The sequence below is a fragment of the Microtus ochrogaster genome, chromosome 7, assembly GCF_000317375.1.
Source record: "Microtus ochrogaster isolate Prairie Vole_2 chromosome 7, MicOch1.0, whole genome shotgun sequence".
NCBI lineage: Eukaryota > Metazoa > Chordata > Mammalia > Rodentia > Cricetidae > Microtus > Microtus ochrogaster.
In genome coordinates this window covers 8,002,340-8,027,021 of record NC_022014.1, presented here as the reverse complement: position 1 = coordinate 8,027,021, position 24,682 = coordinate 8,002,340, and the positions used below count along the sequence as shown (strand labels likewise).

General features: G+C 42.7%; 1 protein-coding gene across 10 annotated transcripts in view; it reads right to left on the bottom strand.

Annotated features, from left to right (window-relative positions):
- Rbfox1 (RNA binding fox-1 homolog 1) overlaps positions 1–24,682 on the bottom strand; it is a 1,689,477-nt gene that overhangs the window by 388,204 nt on the left and 1,276,591 nt on the right. The window lies entirely within an intron of this gene.

The following is a 24,682-nucleotide window of genomic DNA, read 5'->3' as shown; positions in this document are numbered from 1 at the left end:
CACACACACACACACACACAGAGAGAGAGAGAGAGAGAGAGAGAGAGAGAGAGAGAGAGAGAGAATAAGGATTTAAAACTTAAAACAATAACAACAAATCAAAAACCTACCATTTATAAATAACCAGAAGTTATACATGTGAAATGTAAATACACATGCATGCCCAACGCTTAGCAAAGGGCCAGGAGGACGAGGACTAAAACATGTGTCTTATCCTCAGAGTGATGGAGGATTTGATTTTTACTGTGTACATGCTTATATAGTATGGGGTTTCATACAGTGCCTATGTTGTAATTACTTTGGAAAGAAAACATCAAACCGGACTCTTTGAATGTGGCTGACAATGAGGGCTGACTGAGAAGCCAATGATAATGGCACTGGGATTTGATTCTACTGCATATACTAGCTTTATGGGATCCTAGTCTGTTTGGATGCTCACCTTTCTGGACCTGGATGGAGGGGAGAGGACCTTGGACTTCCCACAGGGCAGAGTACCCTGCCCTCTCTTAGGACTGGTGAAAGAAAAGGGAGGGTGAGTGGGGGAGCAGGAGGGAAATGGGAGGAGGGGAGGAGATGGAAATTTTGAATGGTATTATTTATAAAGCAATAAAAAATCTAAAAAAAAGAAAAGAAAACAAATGTAACTATTGCTGCCTCATGTCACTCACAGTTGTAATCGTGGAAGCTCCAGGTTATAAGGCTAGAGAGACTGCACAGCAGTTAAGAATGTGAGCTTCTCTGAAAGAGGACCGGAGTTTGGGTCCCAGCACCCAGATGAGGTCGCTCACAACCTCCTGTAACTCCAGCATCAAAGTATCTAATGCCTTCACCTGACCTCCAAGGGCACATGCGCACATGACTTACACACATACAGAGGCTCATGTACATGCATCTACCATGACAGAAATATATTTCATACATGAAATGACTTGGGATCAGTCCTCAGATCCCTCCAAGAATATAAAGAGTGAAGAAAAAAGATCCTGGGTAAAAGGTTTTGGGATCCAAGAACACCATGCTTGCTTTAAGCACACCTTCCCAGGGACAAAACATGTGTAATTTATATGCTCATATATGAAAGGAGTTGAATCCTTGCCTACCACCCTCTCAGATATCAAGGCTGCTGAGAAACAGACTGGCAGGTTGGCATCTTGCATATGTTTCTGTAGAAAATTAGGGGTATGATTACTTTGCAACCTTGGGTATGTCTAGTCTTCAGCTGAGTTCCTCCCAGGTTGGACAGTTAATCTAGGCACCAGGCCTAAAGCAGAAACCAGGAAAAGATACAGGTTAATTTATACTCTTTGTTCCTACAGGACCCCTTCTCTTACCTGCACAATGACAAGGAAGCTTGGCGGTGTAAAAGGGCATCCCTTCTTCTTTTACCCCTTTTCCTTAGGTGGGTATCTCACTGGCTGCTACTGGTAGGACACATGCGTATGAAACTGGCTTCTGAACATGGAGACTGCCTATGTCACTGGGAGAGCCTGCTGCACGGCGTGCAGTAGTATGCTGGTGCTAGCTTCTATCCACATTTATCTACACCGATTACATGTTTTAGGATGAGCATAAACAACAAACAGAGATACAGAGAAAAGGGACATACACGTCTTCCCAGGAGCCCCTGACTATTCTTTCAAGGCAAGGCAAGGGACACAGTTGCCTCTAAGCAGCCTCAAGGAAATACCTAGAGTCTCTAAGGCTGTTGTTGACTCTAGTCTGTGCCCTCAAGATATCACAGAGTCCAGTGACATTGAAAATGGCCAGGGGCAGGAAAGGGAGCCACTTAAGTAATGGTGGTATTAGGCCCTGATGAAGCTTTGCTAAGTCTCCAGATGTGTCAACTGGGTTTAAATTCAAGTTTGGTACTTGTAAGAGATACCAGTCTGAGCAAGGAGGAGCACCATGCCAGTTTTTTCTCCTGTAAAATGAAGTCAATAATGAAAGGCTCCCTCTGAGCAAGGTCCTCTCCAACCACTCCCAAACCAGAGGCTGTTACAATAAAACTTAAAACAGGGACTGCATGAAATTAACAAGTTTTACATTTGTGGCCAAATTAGCGCGCGCGCACACACACACACACACACACACACACACACACACACACACACACGCCATCTGCCAGCTTCATCACTTCAAAAAGGAAAGGGCATTTTACACCCAAAAGCAAGAGCGCAAGAAGGACATAATCTCAAAATAAAGGACAGCCTTTCAAATTGATTAAATTTAGGTCTATTAAAATTTTCACTAAATTGCCCTTGATTTTCTCATTTAGCTGCAGTCTGTTGAAAATGCCATTTGAGGAGTCCGATGAGCCTGTGGGTCAGCATTTGGGAAGCCCTGAAATAATGAACGTAAAGTGCTTTTCAGCCCAGGCACCCACACACTTATGATCAGGGATTCTTGGTAAGCGTCATGGGGATTCTTGGGAACAATTAGCAGCAGTACTCTCTGGGCCCGCGGCCTCTTCCTGCTGGCTCTCTGCAGCACAAAGCCCATGCCCTTCCCAGTTCTGAGCATTCTGACCCACAGAGCACCTTGACTTTCTCATAGAAGAGGTGTCGGAAAGGTCAAGGGAATTGATTATGATGGATCACCAGAGTTTATTCATACTCCTCAATGACACAGCCCTGCTCCTTCAAGGCCACTCTACAGCATAACTGGGATGAAGTATATAGAAGCTCTCCGGTTCATGATAGGGTGTGCAGTCTACTGCATGGGGGAATCTGACTTTGCAGCTCCACCTTATGGGACTCGATGCTCATACTTTACTACCTGATAGAAATGTCTGTGAAGAGGTGGGGATAAAGCACTGTTGTAGAGTACTTGCCTAGCTTGCACAAAACCCTTGGTTGAATTCAAGAACTGCAGAAATTAGTCATGGTGATGCATGCCTGTAATGCCCACTATTGGGAGGGGAAGACAGGAGGATCGGAAGTTCAGTGTTGTTCTCTGCTATCAAATAAGCGCCAGGTCTATCTGGAATATGTGAGACCCTATCTCTACGCCCAAACTAAACAAGAGTCAGTGACTACTAAACTCTTAAAACCTCAGTTACATTCTCTAATGGAGGATAGTAATATTGTTTTTAAAAATTTGTTAAAAGCTAAAATATAGATATACATCAATATCATGAGATTGGAACATATGTTCTAACAACAATAACAAACAGCAGCAAGTATTATTATGAATTATTTTTACTATCTGTCTCTAATGAGTTAATGAAAACAGACATTTATCCTTTTGCCAAATAAACAACTAACTAAATAAATCACACACAAGACCAGTAAAGTCAATACATTGACAGGATTCTGAATTCCAAATGTAATTTTGTTTTTGAAATGGTTTTTAAATAACATGGCATTATTGAAAAATGTATAACCATGACCTTTTGCCCTGGCCTTCTGTTTGTTTGTGTGCTTGTTTTATTTTGTTTATTTGTTTAAGGGTTTGTGGTTGTGTGTGGGAAGACATGGAACATACAATCAGGCTAATATCAACCTTGCTGTCCTCGGTCTCAGTATTCCAACTGCTAGAATAACAGGCACATCATACTTTGTCAATGTTGATTTGTTTGGTTTTAGTGTTTAAGACAGGATCATGAACTCACCATATAGTTCAGGCTGTTATCCAGCTTACAGACTCCACTTGTCAGTCTTCTGAGTACTAGGACTGGAGGCACGCACCAGTATTCTCAGCCATGATCTGATTTGCTACATGTATAACTTGACCTTGCTAACAGACCAAATGTGCCCATTAGTCCTCATCCTCTCTCTTCCTATCCAGGTTCTTGTATAAGATATGAGGTCAGTTCCTCTCTGTGTTTTGGAGAGAGATGGAGCAACATATTCTAGAAGATGACTTCTGACCAGATGGCAGCTAATGTTCTTATTTTGTTTTTACCTTCACAAAACCCTGTAAGATAGCTTTTGAAGGCTCTCAAAGACATGTGAAAATATCCAAGGTTGAAATTAATGTATGCCTACTTGTAAATAGGGAGGAGACTGGGGTTTCCCTTCAGTTTGAAGACCAGAGTGAAGGGTTATAACTCCAATGATCAACCTGACCAGTAGCAGCGAAGAGTTGCCAGCATCATTGTCGTGGCCACCTTCATCATCACCATCAGCGTTTCAGTCTCTCTGAGCAGCTCACCTGAGAAGGCAGTTCGGCATGGCATTCCCTTTCCAGCTAATCTACAAGCCTTCCTCTCCCAGAAAACAATCACTCATCCCAAACATTTATCCCAGCCCTCTACTCTGTCATGTGACAGGAGGGGGAAGTACCACAACATCCACAGTCGCCCTACACATTTAAAAAAAAAAAAGACCGTGGTTCCTGGGCCTCTGCAGTACTCTCTCCTCCCCTCCTCTGGCCAAATACAGCAGACAGTGCTGTATGACATTAGCCAAAGTGCTGGAGAGCACCCCAGCTTACCCCTAAATTCAAAATGTATCCAGAGCAGGTGAACAGCTTCTATTGTCCCAGGAGCTGTGCTGAAACAATAGGTCCGACGAGGAGATGCTAGGGGATGGAGTTCAATGTTTGGCAGTTTAGAGGGTGGGAGTCGACTCTCAGCACACAGGACAGAATGTTAGGAGCGTGGGACCCAGGAGGGTAGGCGGTAGAGACAAAAACAGCTAAGTGGTGATTTCTTCTAATGAATCTGTGGGTGGGAGGTCTACTTTGGGAAGCCTCCACATCCACCCACTCATGTTTCGACTTTCTGCATGGAACTTGAACAAATCTGAAGGCAAACAAATCCTGCAAAGTATTCTGCTCCCCACCCCCACTGCAATAGACCCGGCTTCAGGGTTCTTTGACCCTGTAAATGGTGAGAAATATTTATCTTTCTGAAACTTGAGTCTCCCAAGAGCTTCTCTGACTAGATGTAGCTTCACCTCTAACCTCTGAATATCTGAATTAATCGAGTTTGACCTTAGCTTTCCCAAGGTCCTGTCCTGGTACACAGGTAAGAAGCATATCAGGGACTCTCAGTTCTCAGCATTATAGACCTTCAAAGGTGGGTGGCTGTTAATGGAGAGAGTGGAAGGATATAAGGACATACAACACTAGATTATTATAGAAAGCCTAGAAGGTTATGATGTAAATGTATTGGCTATTGAGTAAGAAGCTCCGGAATATGAAGACCTTGTCTCATCAGATCTGTGCTCTCTGGACTTCCAAGCCTTACACAGGAGTTGCATCTCACAGTGACAGGCATCTCGCACTTCCATAGCTACGTCTGTCCCGTTAGCTGAGATGTATATGTACTGTCTCTGAGTTTAAATACAAAACCTCACATGAAACTAAGCCCCTCACCGTGTTCCCCTTATATCTGCTTGTATGGGTGTCACAGACAGGCAAAGTGGAAGGCAGAAGTAGACAAGTGAAATTGCTCTTGAGGGTTCTGGACACATTTCATCCCCATGAAGACACTGCGCTAGCACCAGGGACTTGATTAGATTCATCAGAAACAATGTTTCATTTGAACATTTTCAACTTTGGTGGCCTGTTTTGTGTATCTCGATCCTCAAAAGCTTAACATCAATGCCCCCCTTTTGTCCTTGAGGGCATCATTCTCTGCTTAAGGTGCTTCAAAACCATTCTTCTGAACTGAAACTTTTGTACCCAAAAACTTGTCTGTCATGTTCACTATCATTGCCTTTACCGGGCTTCAGATGTAATTAACCAACACTCTCAGCATATTAGTGTACACGAGAAGAACTATCTCCTCCCTGGCTAGACTATCTCATGTGCAGCATAGAAGACTCATGTTCTGCACAGACACCCCTTGGAGACATGCGCTCTCTGTGGTGTGTGCTCTATCAGGTCTCTTACTCTGTGTGTGTGTGTGTGTGTGTGTGTGTGTGTGTGTGTGTGTGTGTGAGAGAGAGAGAGAGAGAGAGAGAGAGAGACAGAGAGACAGAGAGAGACACACACAGAGACAGAGAGACAGAGAGAGACAGAGACAGAGAGAGACACACAGAGACAGAGAGACAGAGAGAGAGACAGAGAGAGACACACAGAGATAGAGAGGCAAAGAAAGAGAGAGACAGACAGAGAGAGGTCAGGTGTGGGGGTGAAATGTGTGTCCCTATGGAGACAAGAGTTCAACTTCAGCTGTTAATTCCTCAGGATGCTGTCTACTTGGGTTGTTTTTGTTTTTCTTTTTGTTTTGAGACAGGGCCCCTTACTAAACTGAAGTTTGCTATTCACCTAGCCTAAGAATTAGGCTTGCTAGTGTGCCTGCCATTTTTCAATATGGGTTCTGAAGACACAACACAGGTCCTTGTTGTTGCAAGGCAAGCACTTGACTTACTGAGCTATCTCCCCAGCGCAACGTCTCTTGTTTCCTGATCATTCTTACCTATCATGACTTTACACACGCACACACACGCACGCATACACACACAGAGTTGTGGCTGACACATTTTTCATACCTACAAAGGATTCTAAGCAAAGCTGAAAGACACTGAAGCAGCTCTGACTGAATAAGTCCTCACCACAGCCATGGCCCCAACATCTCCACACAGGGCAGGTCTCAGGAATGCTCATGAACTTCACAGAGCCTCCAGAATGCTTAGTACCAAGACCCAATCCTCTCTGCCTCTTTAATATTCCCTCAGTTTGTTCCTGAAACTGTCTACTCATGGAAGTTCCTCTGTTCCACTTACCTGACCTGAAGCCTCAACGTGAGCTCTTCACAAATACCCCTGCTGTTCTGAATCACGAACCCAAAGCACATCACTCCATCATGCAGAACCTGCAGCTATAAATTCCCTTTTGAGTTTCTAGTTTCTTCCATCACCATTGAACCAGGGAGTCACCTTATACTATAGTCCTTTTAGTTCATAGTAGAAATCTGTTCTTCTACCCGAATAATTTCCTTCACTTTCAGCTTGAGCTACCCCCAAGTCATGCTGTCTATGGGTCCCATAGTTGATTTCAACTGTATCAAACCAGGCCTATCTATCCTGCCTTGCTCAACAAGCGAAAATGAGAACATCCACTGTCGGCCCATGCTATCAGTTCCTGTGGTCTGGGATGTGTCTCCTGCCTGTGTAAAAGTCAGTGCTTCTAAATTATCTCATGTGTCAGCTTCTGGCCACCTCCAACCCCGTGTGAGTGGCTTACGCCAGCGCATAATGATGCATCTTCTGGTGTGTGTCCCGTCTTAGCCTTCTTTAGAGATACAAGGATACAAAGGCCAGAATGCTCAGGACCTAACTAGCAATCACAGAGTGAAATAGGTATTTTCTTAGTTTTTGCTTGTTGCGATAGGGATGAACCGGATAGTGCCTTCTGTAGTGTCTGTAGGCCGCACTTGGCACATATAGGCAACACCGTGGTCACCAGGAGGATGCCATACACCTGCCTTAGGGAAGCACCCTGTTGTTTGTAAGAGGCACAGCGTTAGCAGTAGCGAGTTCCTTGTCTATTTTTGACACTCCATTCTACACACGTATGTGGGCACATGTTCTGTGAGAAGTTCCGCTCTGTCTCTCACCCCCATTGCTCCCTCATCTCATTAGAACAGCCGTTATGTAATAGCACGTTCTGATGGAGTCATGGCTGAATGATTGGGAAAATTTGTAACTGCCACACTCTCCTGCACTTCCGTGGTTCCTATTTGTTTTCTTTACCAATTGTTTAATTTATACATTTCCTCATCAGTCACAAGCTGAATGCATTTGCTGTGCCAAACGTGATAACCAGATCTGGAGATCCCATGGCTGTATGATGAGAGACATACCCGAGGTTCTACACTAACTAGACATTTCAAATCCACCTAATTAAAAGAATTACTCTTAGCTATGCTTAGCATATGAATCAGCATTTTTCTCAACACCATGCAGCACATTAAGAGAGTGAACTGTACTCTGGGACTAATTGAAAGCAGTATTACTTATCCATACCCCCATTTTCAAATATTAGTGTTCATCAAAAACTTGGCTCTCTTTGATTGGATGAACCATAAAAGTTTCCTATTAGACATTATAAAATTCATCTCCATTTCTGTTCCTGTGTCTATATTCTAAATGGTGTTTTGTGAAACATTGGTTTCTATGAGGAAGTCTTCTGGTGTAAGTGTATGTATGTGTTGGAAAATCATGCGTTTGCCGTGTGGAGCCATGAGGCACAGATTGTAGGCTTACCTTCTCACAGGGAACAAGAGCGGTAATTTAAGCGGCATGCTGCCAGGCACAGTGGTACATTTCTGCAGTCCCAGCACTTGGAAGCCAGAGAAGGGACGAAAAGTTTCAGGCCAGTGAGGACTTCATAGGAAGACTCTCTTTCAAACGCAACCCCTCTCCAAAAAATAAAAAAGACATACTCTAGAAGGCAAAAAAAAAAAAAAAGGCAAAAAAAAAAAGACCTGTGCTATCTTCTTAAGAGAAGAAGGCTACAAGGACTGAGAAACTGGCTTCCTCCATCTCAGTCTTGGCTCTTTTAAGCCCTCGATGGGTGACTTGGACAAACTATTTCGATTTTTTGATTTCTGGGTGAGTATCATATAAATGCTAAATACACGATTACTTGTTTGTTCCTTTCAAGCTTGAATTTGGATAATATAGAATAATACAAACAAATCACTAATGCAGTACTTGGAACCTGTTAAATGCACAATGTACACAGGCTTCAAAGATGATGAAGATAATGATGGTGGTAGGGATGGTGCTGATAGGGATGGTGCTGATAGGGATGGTGGTACCTGTTGGTGAAGACGATAACAATGGTGATATGTAGTGGTGTTGGTGATGATGACGGTGCTGCTGCTGATTGCTGACGATAATGATTCTGATCATGGTGTTGATAGGGGTGATGGTGATAGTGGTGGTTGGGGATGACAATAAAAGTGATGGTGGTGGTAACACTGTTGATGCTAATAATGATAACAGTGGTGATGGTAGTAATGGCTGACAATGATGAAAACAGTGATGTGGATGTTAATGGATGCAGTGGTGGTGGTGAGATCTGGCTATTCTTGATTGTAAAAGAAGTGTAAAGGGATGCATAATTGACCTCTGACCTGTTCTCTCAGGCTAGGAAGAAAGGAAGATGCTCATTCAAGAGAAAGCTCCTTGCTGGTCCACCACCATCTTCTGCCTTTACCATGGTGTATCCAGCCACAGAGGTAACTGGCATGCCTGTTACCCATCTGGCTCTCCTGCTTTCCCTCTTCATGATTTGCAATAAACATTTCCAGGAGATTCTCCTGTGCACCGGGCAGCATCTGGCACCCGTGTCCTTCTGGGTAACTGTGAGGATATCAATATTTTATGACCTTCTTAGCTAAAACACCAACCCCAGGGTGCTGATACTTCCTCTGATATCATTCAGATTCTCAGCAGGCGCTCATGTTCCCTTTCTCCAAGACTTGTCTATCACCAGCAAAGCCTTTCCAATGGATTTTCTTCTGCATAGTCGATGTCCTATTGAGATGTGCACAATTCCAGGGAATATCATAAAAACTAGCAACGCCAGGAATTATTGAACGTTTGCTGTGTGTTGGGTACTGTGCCAAATATCTCACATTTATTATCCCATTTCATCTTCCCAGCCTTCCAATAACCAAGTCACTATCACCTATCCTAATCCACAGGCCTGGAGACTGAGGAAGGAGACAAAATAGTAACTAGTTTAAATCCCCAGACTGGGGTGCTAACTCAGGTGAGCGGAGTTTCCCTCCTATAGTGTGTCTACTTATTGCATAGCTCATTGCAGAAAATAAAGTTAAACTCAGAATATCCAAAAGCTGCATGATGGATGTTGGAGCTCTCTGAGGGCAGGTACCTTCCCAGAAATCATAATGGATGAACAGCTTCTAAACTATGGCTTAGATAGTTCTTCCTTCCTCCAGCCCCTGGGGTTATTTCAAACTATCGGAGGCTCATAGAAGACTGAACTCTGGTTTTGACATCTGAAGAAGACCCAAGGTTGCTACATTGCCTCTTTGCTTCCATAAATCATAACCAAATAGACCTCAGCCAGAAAGCACATCCAGGAATGGTTTGGTCATTGGTTAAATATCTAGCCATACACATTTCTATCTTATTGAATATTACATTATATTATATCTCCTGGTTACAGAAATAAAGACTGAGCAGGATAGTTTAAAAGACATAAAAATTTGTATAGCAATGTATAGGAAACATGGGTGAACTGTGTGTGGTTGCCCAGATAGCCACTTATTTGGGAACTATCCCTGGTATGGTTTGAAAATGAAATACATGCCATAGGTTCATATGTTGAAGGCTCCATTCTCAGAGAAGAGTGCTATTGAGGAGGCCCTAATGTAGTTGGAGGAAGTTAGTCCCCAGGGGCCTTTGAACATCAGCTCTCACTCACAGTCCCTTTCTGCTCTCTTACTCTGCTTTCTTATCACGGCTAGGTGCGTAGCCTCTGCCCTCTGCTCCCACCTCCAGAATGTTCTGCCTGACCATGCTCAGAACTTACAGAAGAATGACTGAAATCTGAAACTCTGTGCTAGAATGAGTCCTCCGTGAAGTCATTCTCTTGGATGATTTGATTTGATCACCGTCACACAAGAAAAGGAATGCACTCTGTTATGTAAGATCGATCTGTATTTCTAATCCATACTGCTCACTGCTGAACTCACCTTTCTAGATGCGAGTCTATAATATCCACCTAGATTCTGGCAGTGCTTCAGAAGACCCAAGCGATGTTATTAGTGACATTAGTGATTACAGGATTTAACATTATTTTTAGTGTATTTGTAAGGAATCAAGTTTTGTATAATGGGTACTGGGATAGAGAGAAGGAAATATTTTCTTCCTTTTTTTTTTAAAAAAAAAGAAATAAATCTAAAGCACAAAAGTCAGAGAGTAAAGACCCCCCTCCCCATCACGCCCCAGGTCAGAGCCTCACCAGGGAATGAGGGGTGCAAGGGTGAGACCCTCCAGGAACCATCCTTGATCTCTTTACTAGCCCTGCCCTGTAGACATAACCTGCCGAAGAATCTGGAGACAGAGGTGCTGGCATAGGCTGAGCTCCCCGTGCAGCCTAATTATAGTCCCCAAAGTCTCTCCAGATCCTGCCTGACAGCTCATCACTCCAGTGGCATTTTTGTCAGGAAAACCTCATTTCTATTTTTATTATGAGAACTGCTTGTCTTTACTGGCTCTTTGTACATAGATCAAGACATTATCAGGACCTGCGCTTTCCCCAGGCGAAGGTGAATGACTAATTTTCTCTCTCTATTAAGGACTATGCTACCTCCACTGGATTCCACAATTTTTATTTCACACTCTAAGACCTTGGGGACCTGGGAGAAAGTTAACCTCTCTGGTGCCACACATCTTCATATTCCCGACCTCCCAATATTTATTTCTTGTCCTCATGTTCAGCAGACAAGATGGCCCACAGAGCTGTATACTTGCTTGTTTAAGTGGAAGCCCGCTTAAAACATGAAGGCCGGATTTCTATGTCATCCTTTCCTGAATGTGTTTATAAGAAGGACACATCTTTACAGAAATGAGGCAAGGAGAAAGAACTCCAAATCCTGGAACTGGAGCCCCAAATGTTTGTAAGCTGTTTATCATGGGATGGGTGCTGGGAAACAAACTTGGGATTCTGCAAGAGCAGTGTGCACTCCTAACCTCAGAACCATCTCTCTGGGAACTGAACAGAGCCCTGTGATGACATCTGAGGTCCAGTGACGGCAGAAGAAAATTGCTATCAATCTGTGTCTCTTCCAGCCAAAATTACATCCACTAAGGGTGATGGTGTAAGACCCTGTATGGACCCCGAAGCTCACCCCATGCTCTGCATTCTGAAAATCACTGACATGCATCATTTTATTTAATCCCTATGTCAAAGTTTTTATTCATGCACCTAACCCATTCATTACTCATTTAATTCATCTATAAATATTTATGAAGCAGTAAATTATGTTCTAAGGATTGTATGGTGTTCCTAGTACACAGTGATTAAACACAAACAAGTAGCAAGGAGATACTACTGTTTCCTTGGATGGAACTTGAAATCAATGCATTACTAGAGACAGATCAGTCTGATGCAGTTCTTACACAAGAGAGTCCTACCATACATATCAGAGTTTATCTCAGAGAAATGGAAACTTATGTTCACACAGCAATGTATATATAAAGGTTCATGGTGGTTTATTCATAAATAAAATCAAGATTATTTTAGATATATTTCAATAGGTGAATGTTTAAGAAACAGCAATATGTCCATATTATGAAACACTATTCAGACTATTGACCTATAACAGTGTAGATGAATCTCCACAGGGGGAATAAGTAAACTCCAAAGGTTAGCTATTGCATGGTTCTGATGTTGAGTTATCTACATTTTGTTAAAGGAAGAATTTGTATTTACCAAAAGTTAAGTCTTGGAAGGGTAGGTGTGGGTACTGGGTGTAGCTAGGAAAAAAAAAAAGGAAGATATGGAGCTACTCTGTATCTTGACTGTAGTAAACACTGATCCCCATATATGATAAAGTTAGCAAACCTAGGAAAATGTGAATAAGGTCAGTGGATTTGATCAATATATACATCCTTGTATGAGATACTTATACTATAATTTTATTAACATGGCCATTAAGGAAACTAAGTAAAGGGGGATACCTATTATTCTATAATGAATCAACAATTACCTTAATAAAAATCCAATCAAACAGAATTACATGGTAAATTTTCTGAGGCAAGTTATGTTTCATGGTATGAAGGAAAAATCAGGTGCTAACAGCAATAAAGGAGCTGTGGAGAGCGAGGACAGCCACTGAAGGATGAGGCGCTGGTGAGGAGCATGATCAATGGAAGCCTCGTGACCTAACCAGAGGACACGGCATGCAAGGATGAGGGGACATTTTGTAGTCATATAAGAAAGCAAGCGATGGGCTGGAGAGACTCCTTGGAGGTCAAGAACAGGTGTCGCTCTTTCGGAGGACCCGAGTTCTGTTCTCAACACGTGGGTTGCAGAGACACAAGTGTGTGCAACTCTAGCTCTAAGGAATGCAGCGCCTTCTCCTGGCCTCCACGGACACTACACTCACAGAATACACCTGCACACTCACAGAATATGTACAAAGAAAAATAACTCTTCAAATAATGAGTGACGGCCCTGAACTTGTGCAGAAGCTATCGCTGCTATGCAGCCACTAATAAACTATAGTAATTCATACATCTAGGAATTGTCTGACTTGGGTTTGAATGCCACAGTTACCATAATATCTACCACCTCCCTTAACAGAGCTTTATAGACTGGGCAGATAGGTTAGTGGGGAAAACAGTGTTATTTAAGGATTAGGAACCTGGCTGAGTTCAGACCCCCAGGCCCCATGAACATATCTGTCATTCAGTTTTTCTACAACCGTGATGGAGACAGAGAAGGAGAATCCCCAGCAAGTCTCATGCCAGCCAGCCTGGCATACACAGCAAAGAAAAAGAGACAATTGCAAATAAGGCAGAAGGTGAGACTGCAACCCAAGCTTTTCCTCTGATCAGTACATACACATTATAGCACATGCGAGAGAAACAGTTTTATAAGGTTATTAGGCACATGCTATTCAACACAGCAATATTTCTCCTGGATCTACCCCAGAGAACAAAATTTATGTTCAGAGAAATATCTAAATAGGAATGTCTGAAACAAGATTTTCAAATTCAGCAAAAACTGGAAGCAACCCAAATGCCCTTCAACTATTGAATATACACACACTGATGCTTCCATACCGTTAAGAATGCTACTCAGCAAGAAAGAGGAAGAATGATCTATTGATAGATGCAGTCACGTGGAGGAATCTAAATCTACTTGGCCCAGAGAAAGAAGGCAGACTCCATGGCTGTCTTACTATTCTGTTCTTCTGACATTCTAGAATAGACAGAAACAACAGCAGCAGCTAAGATTCTGGTGGTTCCTGGGGAGTGGGATAGGAGACTGACTCCAAACAGAATCAAGAAAACTTTTCAGAGAGATGAAGCTGATGTTGGTTGTCACATGACCAGATGCAGTTATTGAAACTCATGGATTTGTATGTTCAACGGGGCAAATTTTCCTGCATGTAAAAAAATTCTTCAGTAAGCCTGGCTTTGATGCTCTGATCTCTGGGAATGAGCAGATAGAGATGAAAGCCAAAGGAAAACCTTCCTCATGTCTGGGAAGTTATCGGTGGCCCCAAGAGACTATAGTACTATAACCTTATTTTCAGAAAGTGTATTAAATAAAAATGGAAGGGTAATATAGATTCTGTAGAGCTTGGTGACTGGTGTCTAGGGGGAGACAGTCAGCAGGATGGGGCATGAATGACCTGGTGAGCACAGAGGGGCTTGATCTGAGTGTAACAATCATTACCTTCAAGTGTACCACTTAGAAATTCTGTCTTCTTTGTCACCAGACAAAAAAAAAGAGAAAGTGTCTCCTATCCAAAATTTCCCAGATGCTCAAACTGTGGTAGACCCCAGCGCCTGAAGGCTCAGTAAGACATGTTTCTGCTCTGCATCCCTGGGTTAAGAGGATGATTTGGGAGCCACGCAGAAAGGCAATGGAGAACAAGGAACTAGACTAGACTAGACTAGCAGTCTGCCCTCCAAGTACCAGCAGGAGTCGGCAGAGGGAATCTCCAAGGTGAGAGTGACCAGGAATTTTGATAACTTCATTCATTTCAGGTGTACCTGCAGCTCAGGCTTGGGAGTTATTCCTTGATTCTTAAGAAGATATGCCTTTCTATACAATGGGTATATGTTCCTCACACTCAAGCAATTCTTAGGTTCCCGTGTTAAAATTCCATAGGTATTTGTTGTAAGAAAGAATGAATGTCTTCCCTACATGCTAATGTTGTTTACTTGTTTTTCTGCTTTCTGAGAAAATGATGAAAAGTGAAGTAACAACAGTATTTGCCTTCCATCTTTAGAATCCCGTCTCAGCCTGCAAAGAAGCTGCCAGGACATCTCCTTCGCTCCAAATGAAGCAAAAAGCATAAACAAACTAGACTTCTCTTATTAATGCCTGTGACCAGAAACAATGGCTTAGTGGTGGTTTGTCTCTTGTTCTCAGTGATGAGATGCACAATCGGACTTGAGGCTGCGATCCTAGGGTCAACTTTTCTCCCTGGGCAAGCACATCCTGTTGTGAATTAAGGTCCAAATGTGAGGGGAATGAACAGTCTCAGAGCAGCTGATGTGAGGCTATCTCTTGGCCCAGAAAAGACACCAGCATCTGTGACCACGGCCATGCTTGGCAGCCATGGCTGTGCTCTCATCAGGCTCTCCGGGTTCCCAAAGCTCATGCCACAAGGGAATCATAACAAGCCAACGATCAATTCCTCTTTCTGTTGTGCGAGTCACTGGGGGCTGACTCAGAAGCAGGCATAAGAAGTTCGGCCATTTCCAGAAGTTGACTCTCCTTGTGAGATGCCAGACAAGAGAAAGATGAATCTGCAGCTTTCTCTAGGGGAGACCGGTTCTCCTAAGGCAACACTCGGGTGAGTTGGCATCGTGCACCATGTGTGGACTGAGCCCAGAAAATGCTGAGAGCTGTTATGACCCATTCAGCTCCTCTCCATGCAGACCTATCCGTTTCCGGGTTCCTCCAGCTCCCCCAGCCCCCACCAGATCTCTAATATTGTTCTGGCTAGAATATGCATTATCATCATGTTTTTGCCCCAGAGGATGAGGGTGACGTGCTGGTCACTGCCATGTGTGACTCAGGCCTCACTGTGCAGAGAATTCGGTCAATGCCTGCTGAATGAACCAATAACAGAAACCCTGGTGTACGCACAGAGAAATGAATTCAAGCGCAAACCCCCAAAGAGACCACCTGGTGAAAGGCAGAAAATATCATTAACTGAAAACAAGACATTTCTGAGAAATCCGCATTTCAGCTTTACCAAAGAGACACCGTAGCACTTTGCCCAAGTGACATGTTATATAGAGAGAAAATGCAGCATTTATTTCTATTACACCAGCTTCCTCTCTGTAAGTCAGAGAGGTTAGATGCTCAGCACGGGGTCCCTCTTGGCCAAAGATCCACGTCAGAAAAAAAAAAAAAGAAAGAACGGAAAAATATTTTTTTAAAAAAAGGTCTCCAGAAACATATGGAAATCTTATAATCAGATAAAATAAGACTTTTTATCAGCATCTTTTCACTATTTACATTTAAAAAATAGCTCCCAAGAGGATCATAAACATTTGTTTAAAGAAACAAAAAGCAAGAAGGGAGCAAACATTAGCTGTCCTCACTTTCTAACACTCCTCAAATGGTTCCTGTTCAGTGAGGTCAATTTACTCTGAAAACAAGACAACATTAGCCAAGCTACCGCACTCATTTGTAGCCTTAACCCTTGGAATGAATATTAGTGTCCATTTCAGGTTTTACTGCATTTTTAAACAAACGATATTTTAGATCCAAATTGAGTAAGCCATGAATTAGCCATTGTAATGTTTTCACTGAGAAAAAAAATAAAAGTCCCTTTAGACATCTTCATAGGAATGTCAGATGAGAAGAGACAGGAAATAAAGAACAGAAGAGGAAGAAGGATGGAAGTCAACTTGAAACAAAGACTTTCAAAAGCCAGTGACAGTCTGATTTATGCCTGCATGGATGCTCAGCCCTTAGAAAGCTCAGGCTGGAGGATGCCATGGGTTCTAAGCCGATCAGAGCCACACAGCTAGACTCTGTGTCAATCATCCAAAGGTTGATGAACTACACGACCATGAACTGCTTGAAAAGATGAACTGGTAAGGTTGGGTCTCCATGATGTTGTGTCGTATATTCAGTCAATCATCTAAATGGTTTCCTTTGGGGGAATCCAACTCCTTTTGTGGTTTGCCAATGTCAAATGTACCTTGGAGTTCTTCTGTGGAGATTTTGAACTGAGATAGAGGGAAGATTTCCTCATGCGGAGACAGACAGAGGTGTATACATTCTGTACGCATTATGACACATTTATTTAAAAAGCTGATGCATTTGCAAATTCAAACAGTAGGTATGCAAATAGGCATGAATTTGCACATGAGCAATTGTTTGAATGAACACAAGTATAACAACATCTGTCCCCATTTCTAACTTAAAATCATGTGGTGGAATTCACATCAGGATTTGGAGAACAAAGTTGAGCGAGGCATTACAGCTCAGTACAGCCCTGGCACTCTCTTTAGCTACCTATGCATACCCAAGGCCAACCTCCAGTGACTCTCTCTCTCTCTCTCTCTCTCTCTCTCTCTCTCTCTCTCTCTCTCTCTCTCTGTCACACACACGCGCGCTCGCGATAGAGAGAGAGAGAATGAATACTATTTTGCATTGGTAAAGAATTCTTGCTGTGTGCTACTGAAATATTAACTTGTCTGAGTATTAATCTTTCTGTTCTTATCTTCTCCCTCCTTCCTTTCATTTCACTTTCTTTCTTCTCCACATTGGCTCTTTCCTTTTGTGACAGGAACATCTCTCAATGTGGAACAGGTGCAGTGGATCCTTAAGCTCAAAGAGGTGGTGATTTTTGTTTAAGTAGAATTCTGCTTTGTCTTAATGATTCTTATCTCTAGCACTGGACTGAACTTCTTTGTGTGAGCCTAATGGAATATCCAGACCACCTTTCCATAGAGAAGCCAAAGACCCTGATGCTGAAGCTAAGAAGAAATGGCTTCCGGACCCATGTGCTGATGATTAGTTAGAAGGTGCTGGATACGCTGACTGCAGCTACATTTAGGGCTTTGGCCTCGGTCTGCCTTACAGCTGTCCCAGTTGTTTGCACTGTCACTAAGACAGTTCTGAAACATAGAGGATGGGAGACTCCTGCATCTCACTTAGAGACAGGGTAAAAGACTGGAGATGTTTTCAGGAAAGTTTCTAAAGAGAGTACCGTCTACATACAGACCCTGTTAGATCTTCTGTGAGATGCAATACACACTTTGCAGTGGAATATCACATTTTGTTTCTTAATAATCCATCCTCATCTTGGTTAATGATCATAGATATCATCCCTCCAGGATGAATAATTTGAGAAAAAAAATCATTAAATAAAAGTCAGTTAATTGCATTTCTGAAGAAATCCAACTTTTAAAATGTTTCTTATGAGAACAGAACTGAAAAGTAGTCAAAGGGTAGATTACCCTCTTCAGGTTTTACCTCTTCCTCCCAAAAGGCAGATTCTGAGGTGCACTTTTCCACCCGAGCTGGAGACACATTCCAGTTTCTTTTAATACGTTGAAAAGAAGGCAAAGTTATACAATCTACAATTCACTGCACACAAGCTGCCTTTGATTGTATTGCCTTGCAAACTAGATACTTTGCGGGGAAGCATAAAACTGTTTATCACTAAACATTTGAGATTCCGCTCAGATAATTTACACATAATTAGACAGAAGCCCACACTTGTAAGCAGCAGCATGGCCTCCTCTCTCACAGACGATTCCTAAGGACGTTCTGAGGAAGCATAATGAAGATTTTATGAGGGTTTCCAATCAGTCTTCACATAGGTGGGAACAGAGGGGTGGAATTCCTCTCCTCAGCCGGATCATTACATAAGTCAGTGCAGAATAATGATGAGTTGAGGTTGGAAGAGGTAACCTGCCCAGGTATGTAGAAGAATTAGAATATTCTAGTCTTTTCCAGAGGCATAAAATGGGTTTGACTATGATCCCTTTGGAAGCATAAAAAAATTAAAAAGGAATAAGCCAAGGATAGAAGCCTCCTACTCAGATTTCCCTCCCTTGTTATCTGCCCAGAAAGGGGATAAAAGGAAGGCATGGGGAGGAAACAAATGAAAGGAATGGAGGGAGGGGAAAGAGATGGAAAGGGACTGCAGAAAGAGGGGAGGAACAAGTGGGGATCCTCTGTTCTGAGTCCCCTCCGGTCTCCGGAGATGCCTGGCCCCCGGGGGTCTGGTTTTGTCTTTCCTGGACCTCTTCAGTCCTGAGACACAGAGGTAGCTGCTTCCAAGCAGACTGACCGTGACTCCGATGTGTAGCATTGTAAGGAGAGCCGGGGAATTAGCGGCATGGGGAAGTGTCAGTGTTTCGTGACACAAAGACTGGAGCCAGAAATAGCCCAGTCCCTGGACGGCCACTGCTGTGAAGCTGTGCTGCAGTCTTGGCACTGGGTCTCCAAGGGGCTTTTCAGAGTCGCCCCCTCATTCAGGTCTTTTGAATCCACAAAGCTGAGTTGTGTGTTTTCCCTTGACAGACAAGGAATTATGTTTTTGTTTCTCCTTATTGTCTTTTTCATCAAAACTGGTCTGCATTGTGCTTTATGGATGAAATTTAAGCGGCACGTAATCCCAGCTATATTCACTTTATATACTGACACACCCCCTCCCACTGCCCCAGATGACTTAAAGGGGCTGTTAGCAAGATCAAGTCTTAGCAGTCCCTAGGGTGTCTCTTTTATCTTCCCAGGCGGCCATGTTTAAAGGCCCCATCTGGCCCTAAAAGAGACAACAGGTGAAGTTTAGATTCAAGATGACCCTTTGACATTTTGGAACACGAAGTGGATCTTTTTTATGCTTGTAGCATAGGCATTCAAAACAATGTTTATTAATTTTGTAACAACAATCTTGGGAGACAGTGTGTCCAAAGCTCTAATTATGTTCTCTGCCAGGCAAGCTCAATATTGGTTTGGTGTCATCTGAACATCTATCCAAACTAAGGATGCTTTAGAGACCCCACCCTCCCAACTACGGAAATCCAACCTTCGCACTCAATATATAAATATAAACTCCTTCCTCAAAACTACGGAAGCCAATATGTGGCGGTCAAACCACATATGTTATAAGTAGCCATCCTAAACCTAAACTAATGCCTGGCAAGGGATAGTTGCCAGTATTTGAGGAGTGGGTGAATACATAAAAAATTGGGAATCAGAAGAAACCTGTTTTATAAAGGGGGATGGTTAATCAATTTACACATCTGAAAATTATGTAGCCATTAGGTTTTCAGGGAACATTTAATAGCATAATTCTTTTTTGTTGTATTTTTTTCAGTTTTCAGGGTTTTTTAAATTAACTTTTTAAAATATATATATATACATACCAACCACAGTTTCCCCTCTCTCTTCTCCTTCCATTCCCTCCACTCACCTCCCTTCTACCTCCCCCCATCCACTTCTCCTCCATCTCCATTTCGAAAGGGGCAGGCCACCCATGAGAGTCAACAAAGCATGGAATATCAAGTTGAGGCAGGACCAAGCTCCTCCCTGCTGCATCAATGCTGAGCAAGGCAGCCCACCATAGGGAGTAGGTTCTAAAAAGCCAGCTCATATGCCAGGGACAGGTCCTGGTCCCAGCAGTAGCATAATGCTTGAACAACCGCGACATTATGTTATTTTTATATTTGTTAATACTGCAAAGTATGACCTTTATTGTATGTTGCCTCTTTTTAGATACTCCCCCACTCCTCTCCCACCCTCCTCTTTCTTCTCCTCTTCTCTCCCTTCCTTACTAGTATATACCTATTAATCCATCCATCCATCCACCCATCCATCCATTCATCCATCCACTCATCCATCCATCCATCCATCCATCCATCCATCCATCCATCCATCCATCCACTCATCAATCCATCCATCCATCCATCCATCCATCCATCCATCCATCCATCCATCCATCCACCCATCCACCCATCCACCCATCCACCCATCCATCCACCCACCCATCCATCCATCCATCCATCCACCCACCCACCCATCCATCCATCCATCCATCCACCCACCCACCAGTCTGTCTACCCATTCATTCATCTATCAATCCATCCACTCACCCATTTATGTTTCCCAGATAGAAACAGCAATGCAGTGACTGACTCATCATTGCCTGTTCTACCATCTCCACTCGCCTGAACCACTCATTCATGTTACTTACATTGGGTTTCACCCAAACCCTCCCAAGCTAGTGTTATAAGGAACATTAATGTAGTAAGAAAGTACCAGTTAATGTCAGTTTAGAGCAGAGTGGTAACACACTCTTGGGCATATTACAGTTATATTTTCCCTCCAAGCTAAGGGAGGAACAGTTTTATGATATGGTCTGTGTGTTTGTGTGGGGGGGTATGCTACGTGAATTATTTTAAGTTTCTTTGCAATCATATTTTATTAATATACATTGATTGTACTGTGTGATGAGTTTCATTCTGACATTTGTGTTATTCCATATAATGTATTGCCCTTATTCACTCTCCTCCTCTCTCATTCTACCCCTGATCGCTTGCCTTTCTTAGTAACAGTGTTACTTTTAGGATTTCTTTCTTATTGTGCACTTATAATAAAGGAAGAACTCAGCAAACATGATCAAGGTTAGTACCTAGAATAGGAAAGATTTCGGTAAACATGGTCCATGATAGTGCCTCAAATACAGGAAGTAATGAATATACATGAGCTAATTCATGCCATTAGCTGATGCCGTTCCTACTATCTCAATGACTGGATCAATCCTTTACACCAACAAAATATTTGTGAATTAATGCCCAGATTCAGTTCCCTGGATTTTGTACTCAGTGGAAGAATTCCATTCATGAGTTTCCTCTGGTGCTATGTGTCATTTCAAATACTGAAGTGCCATGCTCCACTTTAGAGAGGAGGGCACTTGAGCCACTGCTCATAATATCCTTTGGGGATTTAATAAGAAGTATTATGGACTTAAGTAATAGTACAGGAAAACAGAGACAGTCTATGACATATTGGAAGAATTGCATAATACATTTCTGTGCTGCAGATAATGGAATTATGCAGGAGTGGAGAGACAAAGGGAGAGAAAGCAAATCCATGTTTGAAAATGAGGAGTTTTATGAACAGTGCAATGAAATGGATGTGGAAGAAGCCGTCTCAATGTGCGCCAAAGGACATAATTTAGAGATTACTGGAACCTCCTATGTAAACACAGCACTCACGCTGCTCACTCCCCAGCACAACGGAGCTTCACAGGTTTCTCAATTTTTTTACATTTTGTTTCCTCATCTAGCTCATGAAAACCCCAGTGGAGGAAATCAAGTCAGAAAGACATCAAACAGTTTGCCCTATGTCGCTAGACTCATGTGAGATGGAAATGCGCTGCAAAGCGGCCATTTGAATTTGCAAGAATACAACGTCTTCAAGTTGGCTAAGTCACATCAGGTGTTTTGGAACCTGCTTATAATCCCAGCACTGAGCAGACTGAGACAGGCGGATGGTGAGTTTGAGGCCAGGCTCGCTATATAGGAACACTGTGTCTTCATAACTACTCTGTATGAGGATAATATGGACAAATTGTCTAGAATGTTACAAGTTGTAGACCGAAGAGAAGAAAGCCTAGGGGAAATTATAAGAGGATGAATCCCCAACAATATGAGGGGATTTTTATATGCACATAGGAGGATAGATGAAGAAGATATTGCTGGTCAAGGAACTCTGAGATGTTTCTCCTGAGTAACTACATTACTCTTTACAATAAGATCCAAGGGGTTGGTAAACTATCTTGGCTTCCTTGAAAAAAAATCACTGGCCACTGTTCTCTGCCTACCCTGTGAAATATCTGCCAACATCTGGCATATGAGTCTCTGGTGGTACTTAGGGTAGATAGGGTTTTGATTACACATCCACTTTTAATAGTTTGTTTATGTGGTTATGCCCCAATTTCTAACACTGAGATTTTACACATAATCTTGACATAAAATATATGTAAATAAAACATCAATTGTAAAGTTATTAAATAATTTAAAAAGTGATAGCAAGAAAATGGCCCAATTATGCTTATTATTATTTTGAGACAGGGACTCATGTACCTACATAGGCATCAAAATCACTCGGTTACTGAGGGTGGCCTTGAAACATCATGGCCTTCAGATCCCTCTTCCTCCATCTTTCAAATGCTGAGTTTAAAGGTGTGTCCCACCTTCACCACTTCAAAAATGGCCCAATCATTCCAGTGACTCGGGAGGACAAAGTGTTCCTAGCATGCTGTAATTTTTAGATGCCATGTGTTTAGCCGTGTCTTATGACAGGTTCTCCTATCCAGTACCCAAGATCCTGTTGTTCCAACTCAAGAATGTCTCTTCAAAGCTAGGGTGATGCCTGCAGTATTCTAAAAACAGACATGATGGAAATCCAGCCTCTTAACACATGCAGATAAAGACTGTAAGCAAGGCACAGAATGTCCACGTACATCCCGTCTCCAGTTACTGGGAACTTACACTGAGAATATGGACTTGGGTTTTATATTCCGCCTGCACTCATGCGCATATGTGACCCACTCTATTTCAGGTCTTCCTAGGAACTCAGAGGCAAGGTAGCAGGAGCAGAGAGCGGAGTTAGCCAGCAAGTGAAGCAGGGCAAACAAAGACTCAGGCCTCAGCTTGAACATTCCTGTGCCTTCTAAATGACTTGTGGAAGGACAGGGGCATGACCCCTAAGTCTCCCCTTCCTAATCACAAGGAGAAGCGCAGACCCACAGCTGGAAAAGGTTGACTTTAAACAGCACTGTCATAAGTAAGCCTAGTTTTAGAGATGAATTGGGAAGAGAGAAAGGAGGGCAGGACAGTAAAGAAGGAAGTCATAGATAAATATTATCATTCAAAAGTCAAACCCTAGCAGACAGGCTTTTATCAAACATCCTAAATATTAAATAAACAAGAGTGCTTATATATTTCTATTTTGTTTTCAATAACATTTTTATCTTAATTATTTATTGCATGTGTGCACACGTATTGCGGTGCGAGGACAGCTGGGAAAGTCACTTGTCTCCTTCTGTGTGGCTCTCGGTCAGGTTCGGTACGGAGTGCCAACAGATTCTGGGCCATATCACCTGCCCTGTACCTCTTCTCTTCAAAAAGACACAAGATGCTTGCAAGATAGCATCTTGCTCACTCTTTTAAGAACTGTGTGTTTATAGAAAATAAAATAACTTTCTAGGCTGCTTTTATCCCATGGACCAGGAAGTGAGCAATCACTGGACTCCAGGAAAACTGGAGTTCCCTCACGATCACATTTCCACACAACTCCAGGTTTTTACCCCTGTTCAACTTCACAAAACATAGCTTTATTTGCAGGATTGAGTATTTTCTGTTTTATTTTAATAAAAGTCCGAAACATTTTTATAGGTCATTCAAATGCTAGTCAGAATTACTTTGACCAGATATTTGACTATATTGCTGCCTTGAGTCTTTTCTTGGGTTTTGACTGTGCCTCCGGAGTGATGGGCAATGCCCAGCTTCAAGGGTTCAGTTGATTGGGATGAGTTTGATTGTACTTTCACCTCTTTCCTGGTAGCTGGAGTTTCTCAATTTGTAAAATGAAGACATAAAATTTCCCGCCCCCTAAAAGTCTGTGGTAAGGACACAGAATGTGTTTGTTGCTGACATTATGACACAGGCAACATAAACACTGGGGGTCTCAACCGAGGGGGTGTTTGTTTTCAGCTGCCTGCTCGATAGCACCATTAAACCAACAACACTGGCAACAACCGAAGGGCATTCTCAAAGGAGCACTATGGGGTGTCCTTGGGCACAAGTGGCTTAGAAAGCAATGTGGGGGCCCAAGATAATTCAGTGGGAAATGGCTCTGGCCACACAAACCCGGAGCTTTGAGTTATAAGAGACCCCAAACCCACAGAAAGGTAGAAGGAGATAACTGAATCTCTGAAACTGTCTTCTGACCTCCTCATGCATGCTGTGACATGTTTGTGCCCCCTGCACACATACACACGTACACACAAACACACACAAATAGCAATAATGAT